Raw genomic sequence first — 17,986 nt, 5'->3', positions numbered from 1 at the left:
TAGAATCTTAATAAGATTTTAAGCTTAATGTATAATTTAATTAGAAAAATACTCTCTAAAGCCCATATTACAAAAGACTCAAACATAATTGAAGATTATACAAATGATTCTCAACTCTCCATAGTCAATAGTCAAGAGCTTCAGATAACAAAAATAGAAAAAAAACTCCATAATTTGAATATACCAAAAGTAGATATTAAAACTATTTATCAAATAGAAAAATTTGACTTTCTTCAAGATTATAGAATCAAGACCACAGAACAATTAGTCCCAATTAATAAACTCTCAGAAAGTCTTCGTTTATTTTCAAGATAATCAATTCTCCAACACCAAGAAAAATATAAATTTCTTCATATAGGATTAGTTCAAATTGCCATAAAACCTCTTTATAGGATAGGATTAGATACTCCTATTTTATTACTATTACGTGATAAAAGACATAAACTTTTCAAAATTGGTACTCTCTATAGTTGAATCAAATCTAGAAAGAGGGTCAGTTTACTTCAATTGTTATCCAAACTTTTCAATTTCATTAAGTGATCCAAATATACTTCAACCTTTAATGCTTGATAGTAAAATTCTAAATATGGATTGGGAACCACAAATTGAATCCATTGTAGGAATATTTCGAATACATTATAAATTAATGCATACAAATTTATCCCCTAATGCTCTTAGGACTTCTCCTAAAGATCAAACCCTTTTAATGGAAGCTAATATTGAGTACTCAGATAATTTTACTCCAAAAATGTTATCTTAGAATCAAATTACTCATAATCTCATATGGAATTTAGAAGACGCCTTTAAACCATCGATTGAATATCCAAAATTAATCCAAATTATTGAAAATAAAGATGGAAGTGTAGAAATACAATTTCAATCTTCAAGAATGGAACTTCCTAGATTTTCTACTACGTATGAACCTCCTCAACCAAGTACTTCTACAAGTTGGATTTTCTACTATGTATGAACCTCCTTAACCAAGTACTTCTATAAACCCTCAAGGAAGTCGATTTGATAATACAATACCACAACCTTTTTATACAAAAGATAAGGATCCAACTTTGTCTCCAACCCATTCTTATATGCAAAATATTAATCAATTAAATGTTATTTCCAAACCTTTTATAATTAACAAAATAGAACTAGATACAAAATTTTGGTCTGACAAAAATAAACTCTTAAGAAATATATTTTTTGAATCATTTAAAAAATTGAACAAAGTGAGATTCGTGATGAATATTACAAAACAATGGAAAAAATCAAAATAAATATATATTTCTTCCATTAGATGAAATATAGGACTTATTTTCAAAACATTACATCTCCTTCATATCAAACTATTAACACAAATACCTATTCTCCCATATGGGAGACTACAAATCCTAAAAGATACATAACCTCTACTGCCATACCCCCTCCCAGATTACCCTCTTATTCCAGAAGAGAATGTGACGGCATATATAACATCCTAAAGTTACTTAAACTCAGAAAACTAGACTAGGGTTAGCTCACAATACATTCACATTGTATTAACAACATAGAGTTCAGTGGGTCCTAACACTTCATACTAGTCTCTATATGAATGATGCATATGTATAGACATTTACAAAGTAAACACCTAAAATTTCTCTGAGAAAAATTGAGCTTTGACTCTGTCCTTGAGTGGCAGAGCAGTAGGGCAGCTAGCTTTTGAGGAGATGACCGCTACCTAAGAAAAGGAAAACATTTGAAAGAGTGAGTTACTAGCCCAGTGAGTGACCATTAAAACATAAACATCATGCTTTAAACTGAAACTGTCAAGCAAACTCATACTTAAAACTTTTCTTAAAACATAACATAACTAAAACATAACACATTCTAAACCTTAGTTAAGAAAGAATTCTTTTGCTCAATCCCTCAACATCATACCTTATTTGGTGTGGAGTGCTTTCGACACATCCAACGTTGACTCTACCTACATCAACATTGCCTACATGCACATGGTAAATCCCTGAATATCATCATACTTAGATATCAGAGACAAATGCCTTCTCATAGTCCTTCAGCATCGGTTCCCTCATTCTAGGCCAGATACCTTCTCAAAGTCCTTCAATATTGGCTTAACATTGAACATCAATCCTGAATACCTTCTCATTGTCCTTTAGTATCGGGTTTCACTTTGAAACATTCATCCCGGATACCTTCTCATTGTCCTTCGGTATCATGTTCCTCCTAATCATCATAAAACTTCCTCATTAACATAAACATATTTGAAAGTATAGTACATAAAACATATGCTTAAACCACTTACCTCGAGTTATCATTAGGTGAGTAGAAGCAAGAGGAGGAGTAGTAGTCAGAGATACAGCAGTGGGAACTGAAGATTGATTGCTCTCATGTGGGACTGAAGACTGAATATTGTCTTGCGAGGCTTGATCCTACATAGTTTCCTATGAAAAATCTTCAACAAAATCTATTTCTGCGTAGTATCCTGTGAAAAATCTTTAACAAAATATGTTTTTAAAGGATACACATTAGCATGATTTGGATTATCAAGATTGTCAGAAACTGGAATAGTAATAAGTCTACCGTCATTATGGTTCTCATGAGAAAAAAAGATAGATTGGATCAATCAGTCTAGTATTCGAGTTATGCAACTTTTTGTTACGTGATTTAGCAAAAGGAAAGAAAGATTCATAAAAAAGAACGTCTTGATATAAAAATTTGACCATCGAAAGTAAAATATTTGTAACCCTTATGAGAATTGTTATGCCCAATGAAAATACATGGTTTGGATCGAAAGGAAAGTTTATGATTGTTATAGGATCTAAGATTGGGCAAACATTTACACCCAAAAACCTTTAGTGAAGGATAATTAGGTTGAAGACCAAACAAATTCTCCATGGGACTTTTGTTTTTCAGAACAGAAGTAGGTAATCTATGCGTTTAAGTGTTAGATGTAGTTGTGGATGTGAATTGATAGATGTTTCAGGATGATCGACTATGTTTTAAAGCTTTCTTTTACATTTCAAAGTTAATTTGTAAGGGCCCTTGCGTTTTTGGGCATAATTAACTTGCTATCGAGTCCGTGTTCATGTTTTTAGTTTGTTTAAGTCGTTCTTGATGAAGCTTCAATGCATGGAGATGTTGTTCACTTTGAGGAAGAAGACCAAAGGTTGGTCGCATGTAGCCCAGGCTAAATGGTCGTTTAGATTTGGCTATGCGATCATGTAGAAAAGTTCTACTCAATCGTGTAGTATTTGCTAAACAATCACATGGCTAATACTATGCGATCGAGTAAAGAGTTTACTCGATCATGTTGCGTTGGGTACTCGAACGCATGGACGCTGGGGTTAAACCATCATTGAATATGTGATATTTAAAGCATGGCAAGGCACACGCACTAAACACTCGAGTAGGCCAGCATGTTCATCGCATAGTCACTGGCTACTCGATCCTCGGTATAAGATACTCGACGCTTGCTCCTCGATCGTTTAGACGATCATGCTTCATCGCATAGTTGTCGTCTACTCGATCGTTTAGCATGCATTTCTTGATGTGCGCTGCACGATCGCGTGGCCTTCATGCTTCATCGCATAGTCAAAGGCACTCGATCCATGCTACAGATCGTTTATACTCGATCAGTGTTACTCAACGATCACAAGGAGCTGATGCACGTTTAAGGAACGAGGCTTCGTTTGGGCGGTTCAAGACCTAGTTTGCCTGTTTAAACCAATTGACTCGATGGTTTATGTAATAGATAGCTTTTATTTCTGATTTTTTAGGCCAATTATCTTGGTCCATCAATTTTTTTTAATGAATGTAAATGCGATGTATGTTTAATTATATGCCATAATGTATGTCACATAGTTTTAAAACCTACCATAGGTTATGCATTTTTTTTCATGCATCATCTTTATATTATAAGTGTTATAATATAGTAGTTTGCATGATTAAATTACATTAAAGCATGCTCATGCATCATATAATATAAGAGTTATAATATATGCATATATTAAGCATATCCATGCATCATCTTTATATTATAAGTATTATAGTATAAGAGTGTATAAAAGCATGTATGCTTAGTTCATTACAAGTTATATAAGAGTTATATATAATAATAAATGAACATTGCATGAAGTATGACACTTAGGTTAATTTATAAAAGTTATAAATACCTAGTCTAGCTTAGCAATGTGGTTGGTTTTAGTTGTTTCATGTTTTGTAAGAGTTAAAATTAGAACTAAAATCAATAAGAAAGACATGCATGCAAACTTAGGCTTTAATCATTTTTTAAAAGAGTTTTAAAATTTGACTGAGATAGACTTAAGATCACAATTCCAATGAGATTAGAAACCTACGTTTAATCTTTTAATTCGACTTAATAGGATTAAATTGACTAATAAAAGAGTAAATATGTACCAAATCTATCTATAAGGGACATTTTGTCTAAGGTGGGTTCTGGCTAGGTTGAGGTATTTAAGCTGATGGAAATAGAACATCCCTACTTGGGAACCTAACTGGAAAGGTGAATTAGATAGATTTGCTGCATGCATGCAAATTTGATTAAAGTTTGTTAAAGAGTTTAATGAGACTTGAATCAGGCTTGTTTAATTATCAAAAGCAAGAGTTGTTTTTAAGCAAGTTAAATACACACTTAGTTAAAATCAGTTGCCGGATTTACTAAGTTAATGAATCCCTAGGTAGAACATTTAGTTGGAGATACTTGAGGTATATGATACTTCACTTAAACCTCTACACGTTTCTCCCTAAAAGTTCACACCGTGAGATCTATCCTTGGCCTCGAGGCACCTTAGAAGTATCCCCTTAAGGATGGTGTTTGGGTAGGTCAATATCAAGCTGAATGGAGAGAATATTCATAGTAAGTGGGATCGGGACGTGTGACAATATATCCCACGGTCTCTCTCATTAGGTTGGATAACGTTTTTGTGCATCACCTCAAGGCACCTTGGGAGTGTCCCCCTAAAGGATGGCTGTATTTGCAGAACTCTTTATCCGATCTCCTAAAAAGGATTGGGTTGCTTTAGTCTCTTGTCCTAATATGCTTTTTTCCTACGGTGGGCGCATTAGGGTGGGACTTTAGGGCCTAAAATGAGGAGTTACATTTACGTGGAATTGTTAAGGTTGGTAACAAATTCTTGACCAAACAATAATGACAGTTAGAATCAGTTACAAAGAGTTGTTTCTGTCTAATAGTTGAAAATGTCTCATTCCAGTGAAGGGGCACTTGATCACCCCATCGGACTTTTGTCCTGCCTCGCTGGGGCATCATTGCAAAATAGATATCACTTAGGGTACAATAGAATTATTTTGCTAAAACCTAAAACTGGTGTTAAAAGTGGTAATGCAAGTAGACTCATTAAGCCTGTTCTTGTTTTCAGCAACTTTTAAAAATGGCAACCACTACTTTAGCTTTATTAGCCACCGACAAATTGACTGATGATAACTACGCTAGTTGAGAAAACATTATAAACACGATAATTATCATCAATGACCTCAGGTTCATCCTTTTGGAAGAGTGTCCTCCTATTCCACCTCAAAACACCGCTCAAAATGTTCGAGAGGCTTATGAGAAATGGATACGGGCGAATGAGAAGGCCCAAACGTATATCTTGGCCAGCCTGAACGACGTTTTGGCCAAGAAGCATGAGCCCATGGTCACTGCACGTGAGATCAAGAAGTCCCTGAGGGGAATGTTCGGACAACCGTCCGCGTAACTCAGACATGACGCTCTTAAGTTCATCTTCAACTCCAAAATGTAGGAAGGGACTTCTGTTCATGAACATGTTTTGAACATGATGGTTCACTTTAATGTGACGGAGATGAACGGGTCTCGCATCGATGAGGCCAGCCATGTTAGCATAATTCTAGAGATGTTGCCAGAAAGCTTCATACACTTTGTTAGCAACACTATTCTGAACAGGGTTGAGTACACCTTTACAACTCTCTTCAACAAGTTGCAGACATTCCAATCCTTGTTGAAAATCAAGGAGAAGAAGGTTGGTGAGGCAAATGTTCCTTCATCATTTAAGAAGTTCCACCGAGGTTCAATCATTTAAGAACTAAGTCTGTACTTTCTTCGTCCAACACCAACATGTGGAAGAAGAAGAAGGGTAGTAAAGGGAAAGGGAAGGTATCTGCTAACCCACAACCTGTCACTCCACGGGTAGGCGACCAGCGTCGGTTGACAAAGGAAAGTGTTTCCACTACAACCGGGACAGGAATTGGAAGCGGAATTGCCCGCGATATTTGAAGGAAAAGAAGAAAGCCAAATAAGGTAAATGCGATTTATTGGTTTTAGAGATGTGTTTAGTAGAGAATGATGATTCTGCCTGGATTATAGACTATGGGGCCACTAACCATGTTTGTTCTTCATTTCAGAGGATTAGATCCTGGCGGCAGCTTGAGGCTGGTGGATGACGATGCGAGTTGGCATCGGGCACGTTGTCTCAGCTGTGGCATTGGGATGTCTCCAGTTGACTGTACAGAATAGGTTTATCATTTTGAATGCTGTATACGTTGTTCCCGAGTTAAGGAGGAACTTAATTTCTGTAAATTCGTTGCTTGAATGTAAATATACCTTAAATTTTTCGGTTAATAAAGCGTTTATTCTGAAAAATGGTGTTGAAATATGTTTAGCTAAACTGGAAAATAATTTGTATGTGCTAAGGTCGTTAGCAACAAACGACTTAAGGTTTCTCCTAAGGAAAATGCCCAACTTTGGTACCTTTGTTTGGGGCACATTAGTCTCAATAGGATTGAGAGGTTGGTGAAGAATGGACTTCTAAACGAGTTAGAAGAAAATTCTTTACTTGTGTGCGAGTCATGCCTTGAAGGCAAGATAACTAAAAGACCTTTTACTGGAAAAGGTTATAGGTCCAAAGCGTCTCTAGAATTAGTGCATTTAGACCTTTGTGGTTTGATGAATGTACGAGCAAGGGGAGGCTACGAGTACTTCATCACTTTTACTGATAATTATTTGAGGTATGGGTATGTTTATTTAATGCAACATAAGTCAGAATCCTTTGAAAAGTTCAAAGAGTTTAAGGCTGAAGTTGAAAACGCATTAAGTAAATGGATTAAAACACTTCGATCAGAGCGGGGTGGAGAGTTTTTGGATTTTGAGTTCCTGAACTATTTGATAGAACATGGAATCGTTTCCCGACTCTCAACACCTAATACACCTCAGCAGAATGGTGTATTAGAGAGGAGAAACAGAACCCTGTTGGACATGGTTTGGTTGATGATGAGTTATGCTTCTATACCAGACTCATTTTGGGGTTTTACAGTAGAGACTGCAACATACATCCTCAACTGTTTTCCCTCCAAGAGTGTTTCCAGGACACCTTTGGAGTTGTGGAACGGGCATCAAGCTAGTTGATAACGTGCAGAAATGCATGTTATTACAATGCAAAGATATAAAACAATGTGGGAATGCGATGATAAAAACATATAGAATCGTGTCCAAAAGCATTAAGTTGAGAACATTGTGATCGCATGTGCCCATCGCATTAAAGCATATAATTTATTTTTTTTGTGCAGGACAATGCGTTGGCGCAAAGCAAATTGCGATCCAAGGAATTTGGCGCCCGACCGCATTAGAAGTTTGCGCTGCAAAGCTATGCGATCGTATGCGCTCGCGAAGATCTGCTCAAGAAGGTGGTCGCATAAAGACAGCGGATCAAGGTGAAATCATAATAAATCATGTTGGAACGGAAAACTGATTATGGTCGAATCCGAATTTAGTTGACAAGCCATTAACGATACACTGTAGCAAGTACATTCAACTTTTCGGTGACCATTAATCGGCGCATCAGACAGAGATTTAATGACCTCCCATCATTGCAATCATTTGAGAGAAAAACTTCTTCACCTTGAAGCTCTATAAATACCGAAGGCCACCATTGATAAAGGAGTTTAGAGCTTTGGAGTTCGAAAATAGTTCTAGTTCGATATATACACAGTTCGCCATATACATAGAAGATAGATCATAGATAGTCGTTAGTTTGTAGTGTTCATATACTTAGAAGGCGGAGGCGAGCGAAGAAAGAAGACACCAAAAGATCACTCCTGGTTAGCTCGAGAGACTCTCGGGAAGTGCTGAGAATGGAGAGAGGGCTGACTCTTGCGAAAACAAGAACATTCTTTTGGGCAGAGTAGAGTAAAACACAGTGTAAAAGCCACGGGGAGCAAGACATTGTTACTGGGCGTCCTATCCCTACTTTCCATTGTCGTTATGTATTCTGATTTTATTTATAAAATGGAATTTGCATCTCTACATCTGTTCAATCTCTTCACATTGCACATGAGTAACTAAACTTCGGAATGGGTTGAGAAGCACTTAGCTAGCATGACCTAAGATCTTCATTTTATGCGATCATCTTGTCTTATGTATGAATCCTTCACTCTTTAGAGATACTTGAGAGAGTAGTCTAAAGAAAGAACCTAGACTTGGGAGAGTCAGGTTAGAATCTAGGCTTGAGAAAGTAAGATTAGAACCACATAAGCGAGAGATAGAGACTTAGAGATAAGTTCTGTTTGCTTTCATGCATCCATGCAACCTAGAAATAGAATATGATAGTATGCAGTTGCCTTGTGTATGTGTGTATCATTCATCATCGCATAGAGAAGAATAGAGGCTTAGACATAAGTCCTATAGACATTATCGTATACATCGCATGCGTTCTAAAGTTAGGATCTATGGCATTTGCATTGAGAGATGACATGTTGTTGTGTGTGTGTAGCATGATCGCCTAACTTGAATGCAATCTTAGGAAGTGTTAGCTAAATCCCTTCTCAACCCGTTTCCTGCATACTCATTGTAACTTTCGCTGTCATTAACTCTTTACTCAATTTTGCCGCATAGGATTTATACTTTACACAACATACCAACTAACTTATTGTTTTTGTCACCGCAAAGGAATCAAAATTTACCATCGCATAAGTAACTTAGTAGTCCCTATGTTCGACTCTGAGCTTACCAGGCAACCTAGTAGGATTTATACTTGGATTTTACTAGGAAAACTTGCATGTGCAACATATACACCACCATCACAATATACACCATTATTTCATCAAATTCACAATGCATCAAGTTTTCGGCACCATTTTCGGGGACTACAACAATACATATCATGCTAATGGTAACTTTTTGATTTTCTTTGCCGTTTTCAACCTTTGTGCACTGCTTCTCCTTTGGTAAGGGAAGAAGCGGGCATCGTATGAGCGAAGGAAAAGTTCCTGAGCCCAATTATGACCCAGGGATTCAAAGAACTTTTCGAAGAAGAAGAAGAAACAACCACTGACAACAACAAGAGAGAAATCCTAACATGGCGGAACAACCGGAAGATAGAGCACCAAATGCAAATAATATCATGGAAAACCCCATTCTCCTGGCTAACGACCACAATAGGCCCATCTAGGACTATGCGTCGCCCAACCTCTATGATTTCTCACTAGGAATCATGACGCCATCCTTGGACGGATTGAGGTTCAAGATGAAGCCGGTTATGCTGCAGATGATTCAGACAGTCGGACAGTTTGGTGGAAGATGTGGCGAGGATCCGCACGCCCATCTCCGGAGTTTTATTGAAATCTGCAATACTTTTGTATTTCCAAACATCTCAGCTGAGGAGGTTTGACTAACGTTGTTCCCATTTTCATTATACGACCAAGCAAGGAAATGGGCATATTCTCTCGAACCAGGGGAGATCACGTCTTGGGAACAAGTAGTAGAGAAGTTTATGAAGATATACTTACCCTCGACAAAGAACGCAAGAAGGAGGAAGTTGATTACTAATTTTGAACAAGATATTGACGAATCGCTCAGTGATGCCTGGGCGAGGTTTAAATGACTGGTGTGAGATTGTCCGCACAATGGCTTACCCGATTGTCTCCAAATGGAAAATTTCTATCACGGTTTGAACCCTGTATCGTAGACGGCTGGTAACGCGGCAGCAGCTGAAGGTCTGCTTAACAAAACATATGACGAGGCGAAAAATATACTTGATCGCATTTCGAAGAATCATGAAGACTGGAGGGAAAGCGATCAACGACTGAGAATTAAAGAAGGTGACGCAAGTAATGGGGCCATTGCATCCCTACAAAACCAAATGAATGCGATGATGAATCTAATACAAGGCATCACAATCAATAGCCCAGGAACGCATAGAGGGCTCGCAATCAATCAAACGAGCGCAAGTTGTGCCACTTGTGGAGAAGCCCATCCAATGGATGAGTGTCCAAGGAATCCACAATCTGTTTACTTCATAAAGAATAAGCCTTTCTCCAATACTTACAACTTCTGGGTGGAGAAACCACCCAAATTTTAAGTGGAAAAATCAACAAAAAAATTTTCAACCCATGGTGCAAAAAGAAGGGCCGCAAGGATTTTTTCCACGCACAAACGGTCAATCGTAGAATCAAGCTAGCAGCTCACAGGCGCCACAATCTTCGTCTCTGGAGAGCTTACTAAAGTAGTATATGACAAGAATGAAATAGTACTCCAGAATCAGGCAACGTCTATCTGCAATCTCAAAATTCAAATAGGACAGATTGTAGGTGAGCTCAAAAGCAGACCGTAAGGGGCGTTGCTGAGTTCAACTGACCTCCCGTGCAACTCGGGAAATACAGGAAAGAAGCAGTGTCAAGTTGTAACGTTGCGAAGCGGAAAAATAGTAGTGGAAGAGAATTAGGAGCCCAGTTGGACTATTTCAGTCGCGATGGAACCCTAGACCTTGTTGACTCAAGAGGAACCAGAAGAAAATGAGACGATGGAACTGAAAGTTTCGTCCACTTCTAAACCTATGGAACGAGAAACCGTGAAAATTCAGCTGCCACCATTTCGTCAGAGATTTAAGAAGAAGAAAAATGATGAAGTGCAGTATCATCGCTTCATGAACATGCTGAAACAGTTACATATCAACATCCCTTTCACTGAAGCGATTGAACAAATGCCAAAATATGCGAAGTTTCTTAAGAACATGGTGACAAAGAAAAGGAGCACAGGTAAGTTCGCAACGGTGGCATTAACGCAAAGTTCAAAAAACCATAATTCCATCGAAAATATGTGACCCCAAAAGTTTCACAATACCCTGCTCAATTGGCAGGATATATATAGGTCAAGCGCTTTGCGATGTCAGGGCCATTATCAACCTAATGCCCCTTTCGATTTTTAAACAGTTGAATGTGGGGCAACTGATAACTTGTAGAAATACAAGTTATTTATACTGTTTTATTTTGATATTGCGCTAAGGAAGAAAAGTTGCGTCGAAAGTATAGAAATTGACTAAGAAATGCGAGAATTATAAATTATCGTAAATACACTCACTAACACCAATGCGATGGTAGAAAAGAATGTTTCAGTTCTGTTTTGTAGGAAATCAAGTCACTGCTTGCGTTCATGGCTTAAAGATAAACTGAACAACGCATCTACGTCACATTGCGCCCGTCAAACGAGAACGAAGAGACGATCAATGCAATGACGACGCAGGCGACAATCGATCAAGAGCTTTGCAATCAACGCACTCTCAACTGTATGTGGTAATAAAAAATAACAACGCATGCGGGCAAACGATCGAAGATGTAAAAGAGCAACGCAATTGCGGAGAATTCAGACACATATACAACTCTCAGTTGTGCATTTCTGACAGGATTGATTGCGTAACAGAAGGAATATTCACTCCACTATTTTAGGAACTGCCTTAACAATAAAGTGGGGACCGCAATGCAAAGAGTCAAAGCTTCGCCTATAAATAGCTTCTGCAATTCCATTGAAAGATATACAGGAATACTCGATACTTGAATACTGGAATACATAGAAAGGTGTATATACTGAGAGAGAGACTGGTTGATTTGCTAATCTGAGTAGATCCGGGAAGAATCAAAAGACAAGGCCGAGAGGTGAATCTCCGGGCAAAGAATCCTTTGAATCCCTACTGTTGAAGCTCTGTACGAAGGTGATGCTTATTTGTATGAATGGGTGAATAATGGATGAGATGTATGATGGATAGCGTTGTGCACTCAAGTCTCCCCAGCGGAATCCAAGTTTTAATTCCTCAGAGTTTCCTGGTAAGTCCAGGGTCGAGCACAGGGACTTGTGAAAATAGTTGCGTTGGAGATTTTTATGAAAACTTGCAGTAACCGGTTTAAATAAATAAGTGTTGGGTTTTTGTTGCATTAATGAAAATAATAAAAAATGCGGCAGAGTTCGAAAAGAGATGGTAAACGGGAAATACGATGAATATGCGGTGAACGGGTTGAGAAGGAATTCGGCTAACACTCCCTAAGATGCGTTCATGCTTTGTGATCATGCAACATACATACAATAGTAAACAGCCTCTCGGCGTGAATGCCACGACTTCTAAGGCTAGAACGCATGCGATAAATATACGATAAGTCTACAGGGTTTACACATAAACCTCTATCTCTAATTCTACGATGACAACATGACATTCACACAAATATGCGACCATATAATATCACTCCTATTCCTAGGATGCATGCGATGCAAGTTGGCAAATAGAGCTTATCTCTAAGTCCCTATCTCTTGTTTATGCAAGCCTAATCTTGCTCTTTCAAGTCTAGATTCTAACCTAGCTCTCTCGAGACATTAGGTTCTTTCTTTAGATTCTCTCTCGAGTAACTCTGAAGGGGTATTTTGCACAACATAAAACAAGACAATCGCAGGTAATGAACTTCCTAGATCATGTTAGCTTAGTTCCTCTCAACCCATTCAACTAGTTTAGCTACTCATGCATATTAAGAGAGTGAGCAGATGTAGTGATAGAACTTCCATTGAATAGATATAAGATGAAGTACAAAATAACAATGCAAGTAAAGTAAGGAGCTTGAAGAAATTTCTTACAACTAGACGTTACACTGTTTCTACTCGTGCTCTAAAGATATTCTCACTTTCGTGAGAGTCAGCTCGCTCTCTGCTCTTACGCCCCAAGGTTCTCTCTCGAGCTGCCTTGGACGATCTCCGGCATCACCACTTTTCTCTAGCTCCGCCATAAAATGGTAAAGAAAACTATGCACAGAGGCGTGAACTTGTAAAGAGTTGAAATAGTTGACTGCTTAACCCCTTAACTGAAGAATGCACTTGGTATTTATAGGGTATCAAAATTGAAAGACGGCTTCTCTCTCCTGGTTGTACAGATGAAACGACTTTAATTCCTGACTGACGCGCCGGATATTTGTCACCAATAAAGCTGGATGTACCTGTGACCGTTATCGGCTGTCAACTTAATTAGGATTCGATTGTCGTTAGCTTTCTGTCCCATCGACCTTAATTTTCCTTTCGTCTGGATGCGCCGACCAAGTTATGGTGATTCTTCTTGGGTGGATGTTTGCGAGCACGATCAACGCAAAGTCTTGCGGTGAAGTTGCGCTCGACCGGTGTATTCCTATGATCGCGTCCTTTTCATTATGTTAACGCATTATTCTACATAAAAAACATAAAGATCAACTGCTTTAATGCGTTGGACGCATATGACCGCAAAAGTATAGAATTTATGCTTAATGAACACAATTTAACGTATTCTATCAACGCAATCCAAAATTGTTTAAGAACTTAGCACTATGATAACGTGCATTTCTGCCCGTTATCACACCCCCAAATTTAAACAATGCTTGTCCTCAAGCATAAGCTAAAGGTTTCTTTAGCAAGTTAACTGCAAAGTTCTTTTCGTAGATTTCTCAAGGATACTTCATTCAAGTTCTATATGCTAGAATTTCCTTAAATCTTATTCGAATCTCTTCCTAAAATATTTCTAGGATTTAGGGATTGCAAGTTTAACTTTTAAAAGGACTTTACTTAATTCCGGAACATCGCATGATTTATTTTAAGAGAAAATTTTTCACTGGGGTGTCAAATGGTTTATCCTTGCACAAAAATTTTCTTCATTTCTATTTTTTTTTCTGACCTTGCGCTGATTTGAGTGCCTTGCCTTCGTTTTGGCTTGCCCCCACGTATGTCATGCGGACATCCAACTACGGGCAATGCACTCTTTCTCAGATTGAACTCATACCAATTTTGTAGTGGAGTTGCGGTCATTTATTTGTGTGTTGATCCTATTGACTTACTTTCGTTTTGGCTTGCCCCCATGTGTGTCATGCACACATCCAACTACGGGTAAGTGCCTTTCACAACTCAACTCTTATCAACATGGGTTTCCCATTGCGTTGATAGTGAAGTTGTTATTCTCACTTTTTTTTCTTATTTAATTTTTTTTATATGTAGCAAGGTCGGAAACAAATACCCCACCCCCAAATTTAAAATACGGCAATGTCCTCATTGCCAAAGGAGTAGAACAAGTCATGTGATGGTCAAATAATGCATTGTAAAGAGAGTTTGAGAGAAAGCTAGCAAACCTCTAACTGCTAGAAATATTTCATGAGGTGACTATCTTAAGATTTACGCTGACTCTAGTATATACGAAAGAGATAGAAGCATATTTTTCATCATTGAAATCATACTTGGTAGAGAACAACATGCGGTAACTACTAAAGTTATCTAGTTGTTATATGATTGCGGTAGTCAAGGAGGATGTGGTGATAAAACTTTGAAAAGTAATATGCAATGTGATAGAGCAAAATTTGAAGTAAAGATAAGGAAAAGTACACCCCCAAATTTAGCGCTGTCGCCTGCATTGTACTGACATATCCATCTTGCGGTAATCATTCTTCATTGGGTTGCGGAAATAGAATAAGATAAGTGTTACTTTGCGCACGTTCCCGCAATCCAACGCCTCGATCGTTGTAAGGAAAATAGAGATAGGGTCAAATTATTTCAAACAAAATAAAAAGGCATTATTCTCTCTCTTTATCTCTCTCCGTTTTTTTTTTAGAGATTAGGACTGAAGAGTGAAAAGATAGCTGAAGAGATAGTGAAAATTCTGAGTCGTGGAGAAAAAAAGTTGAAGACTTGAAGGTTCCCAAAACTTGCGTCCCTGATAAATTGTGATCATTTGATAACGCAGGGACCACCTATTTCCTTCTTCATTCAAAGTTTCTTAGTTCCATGGAGTCGACTTGGTAATGCCAGTATTCTCCATGGTATATCTTTACGCGCTGCCTATTAACTTTGAATATGTTGGTACTGTCGTCATTTGATATTTCTACCGCGCCATGCAGAAGCATTTGTTGGATTATGAATGGTCTGGACCAACGAGACTTTAGCTTTCCTGGGAAGAGTCGCAGACGTGAATTGAAGAGCAAGACCTTTTGCCTGACTTGGAGGTTCTTACTGTATATGCATTGATTATGCCAGCGCTTGATGCGCTCTTTGTAAATTTTCGCATTTTCATATGCATTGTTCCTCCATTCTTCTAGCTCGACCAATTGCATCTTCCGCGCTTCCCCTGCTTTCTTTAAATCGAAATTCAGTTTCTTAACCGCCCATAAAGCTTTATATTCTAGCTCCAAGGGCAAGTGACACGCCTTGCCGAATACCAACGCATAGGGGACATACCTATAGGTGTTTTAAATGCGGTCTCGTATGCCCACAACGCATCATCAAGCTTCATATCCCAATTTTTCCGCGAAGGTTTGACTACCTTCTCAAGTATCAATTTAATTTCACGATTGGACACCTCGGCTTGGCCATTTGTTTGCGGATGGTATGCGGTGGCCACTTTATGGAGGATGTTGTACTTGCGCAGCAACTCCTTTATATTGTGGTTGACAAAGTGGGATCCTTCATCACTTATAATGGCACGATGAGTGCCAAAACGAGTGAAAATATTTTTTTTAGGAACTAGGAGACTACTGTCGCATCACTTGCGGCGCATGCATTTGCCTCTACCCACTTAGAGACATAGTCAACAACTAATAGGATATAATGCTTACCGTTCGAAGGAAGAAATGGTTCCATGAAATCAATCTCCCATATGTCAAATAGTTCCAGCTTCAAGATAGTGTTCATTGGCATTGCGTTCTTCCATGAAATGTTTCCGATGCATTGACACCGATCATATTTCATTGTGTAGTCAGCAGCATCCTTAAATAATGAAAGCCAAAAGAATCCACTTTGTAGAACTTTGGCTGCAGTACGTTGTCCTCCAAAGTGCCCTCCATAAGGTGAATCATGGCACTGTGATAATATGCGTTGTTGAGCAGAATCTGGTATGTATAATCAAATGATTTGGTCTGCACCTCTTTTATACAGATTCGGCTCATCCCAGTAGTAGTGTCTGCATTCATTCTTGAGCTTCTTCTTTTGATGGTAGGTGTAATCTTTAGGAAATTTTTCACATATCAAATAATTAACGCTGTTCGCATACCATGGTAGTTCTTCTATATGAAATAGCTACTCGTTCGGGAATATAGCACTCACTTCAGATTCATTGCGGTCAACCTCGGGATTTTCCAGCCTGGATATGTGATCCGCAACTTGATTCTCTTTCCCCTTCCAATCAATTATCTGGATATCAAATTCTTGAAGGAGGAGAACCCATCTGATCAATCTCAGCTTTGCGTCCTTCTTTGTCATTAAATATTTGATTGCCAAGTGATCAGTATGATTGAGTACCTTGGTTCCCAATAAGTATGCCCGGAATTTTTCCAACGCAAAAAGCACAACCATGAGCTCCTTTTCAGTGGTGGTATAATTAAGTTGAGCAGGGTTCAAAGTTTTACTCGCATATGCGATAGGGTGCAAAATTGTTTTCTTCTTTTGTGCTAATGCAGCTCCCATCGCATATCCGCTTGTGTCACACATGAGTTCGAATGGGAGTGTCCAATCCGGCGTAATTAAGATGGGTGCGGTAATCAGTGCATCTTTTAAAATTCGAAATGCGTTGAGGCAATTGTTGTCAAATTCAAACTTTCTGTCTGCCTCCAGTAACGTAGTCAATGGTCTTGCTATTCTAGAAAAGTCTTTAACTCGTCTGTAGAATCCAACATGCCTCAAGAAGCTTCGCACTGCCTTCACGTTGGTTGGAGGTGAAAGCTTTTCAATTGCGTCAATCTTAACCTTGTCCACCTCCAACTCTTCTCGGGAGACCTTGTGTCCTAACACTATACACTCTGTCACCATGAAGTGACATTTTTCCCAGTTGAGCACCAGGTTCATCTCTTTACATCTTTTCAGAATTTTCTCCAGATTGGCCAGGCAGACTTTATAAGTGTTCCCATAAATGGAGAAGTTATCCATAAATATTTCTACTGAGTCTTCGAGATAATCTAAAAAGATCGCCATCATGCACCTCTGGAATGTGCTTGGCGCATTACATAGGCCGAACGACATGCGGCGAAAAGAAAATGTCCCATATGGGCAGGTGAATGTGGTCTTGTCTTGGTCTTCAAGAGCTATCATGATCTGGTTGTACCCGACATATCCATCCAAGAAATAGTAAAAATCATTCCCTGCTAATCTGTCCAGCATTTGGTCGATGAATGACAGTGGAAGTGATCTTTCTTTATGGCCGCAGTCAGTTTGCGGTAGTCCATACAGATATGTCATCTGATGATGGTCTTCGGTGGTATTAGTTCATTGTTTTCATTAGGGACTACCGTCATTCCGCCCTTCTTCGGCACACATTGCATGGGGTTGACCCATGTGCTATCAGCAATGGGATAGATAATGCCCGCATCCAGCCATTTGATAATCTCCTTCTTGACGACCTCTTTCATCACAGGGTTAAGTCTGCGTTGATTTTCAATGGATGCTTTGTGGTCGTCTTCAAGACAAATGTGGTGTATGTAGTATGTGGGGCTAATTCCTCTGATGTCATCGAGCGTCCAGCCGATTGCTCGCACATGCTTTTTGAGAATGCTCATCAACGCATTCTCTTGTTCTACATTAAGCGCGGAGGAAATTATCACTGGCAGCTTCTCATTCTACCCCAGGAATGCGTACTTCAAATGTGTTGGTAGGGTTTTTAATTCAAGGGTTGGTGGCTCCATGAGAGAAGGTTGCGCTATTTTTCTTTCTTCCTTTAGCTCTTCTTCTTGCATTACGATCGATTCTTCTTCTTTG

The 17,986-nt window shown here is 38.7% G+C and overlaps 1 non-coding gene across 1 annotated transcript; it reads right to left on the bottom strand.

Annotated features, from left to right (window-relative positions):
• Nucleotides 1-9,782: 9,782 nt before the first annotated feature.
• On the bottom strand, nt 9,783-9,889 carry LOC120074813 (small nucleolar RNA R71). Its single transcript, XR_005481094.1, has one exon. It is a non-coding gene; the product is annotated as a small nucleolar RNA R71 (small nucleolar RNA).
• Nucleotides 9,890-17,986: the final 8,097 nt, after the last annotated feature.

The sequence above is a fragment of the Benincasa hispida genome, chromosome 3 (genome assembly GCF_027475165.1).
Source record: "Benincasa hispida cultivar pf3 chromosome 3, pf3_genome.v1.1, whole genome shotgun sequence".
NCBI classification, from domain to species: Eukaryota; Viridiplantae; Streptophyta; class Magnoliopsida; order Cucurbitales; family Cucurbitaceae; genus Benincasa; species Benincasa hispida.
Note: the sequence above shows the minus strand (reverse complement) of the source record. Positions and strands in the feature narration are given on the sequence as shown.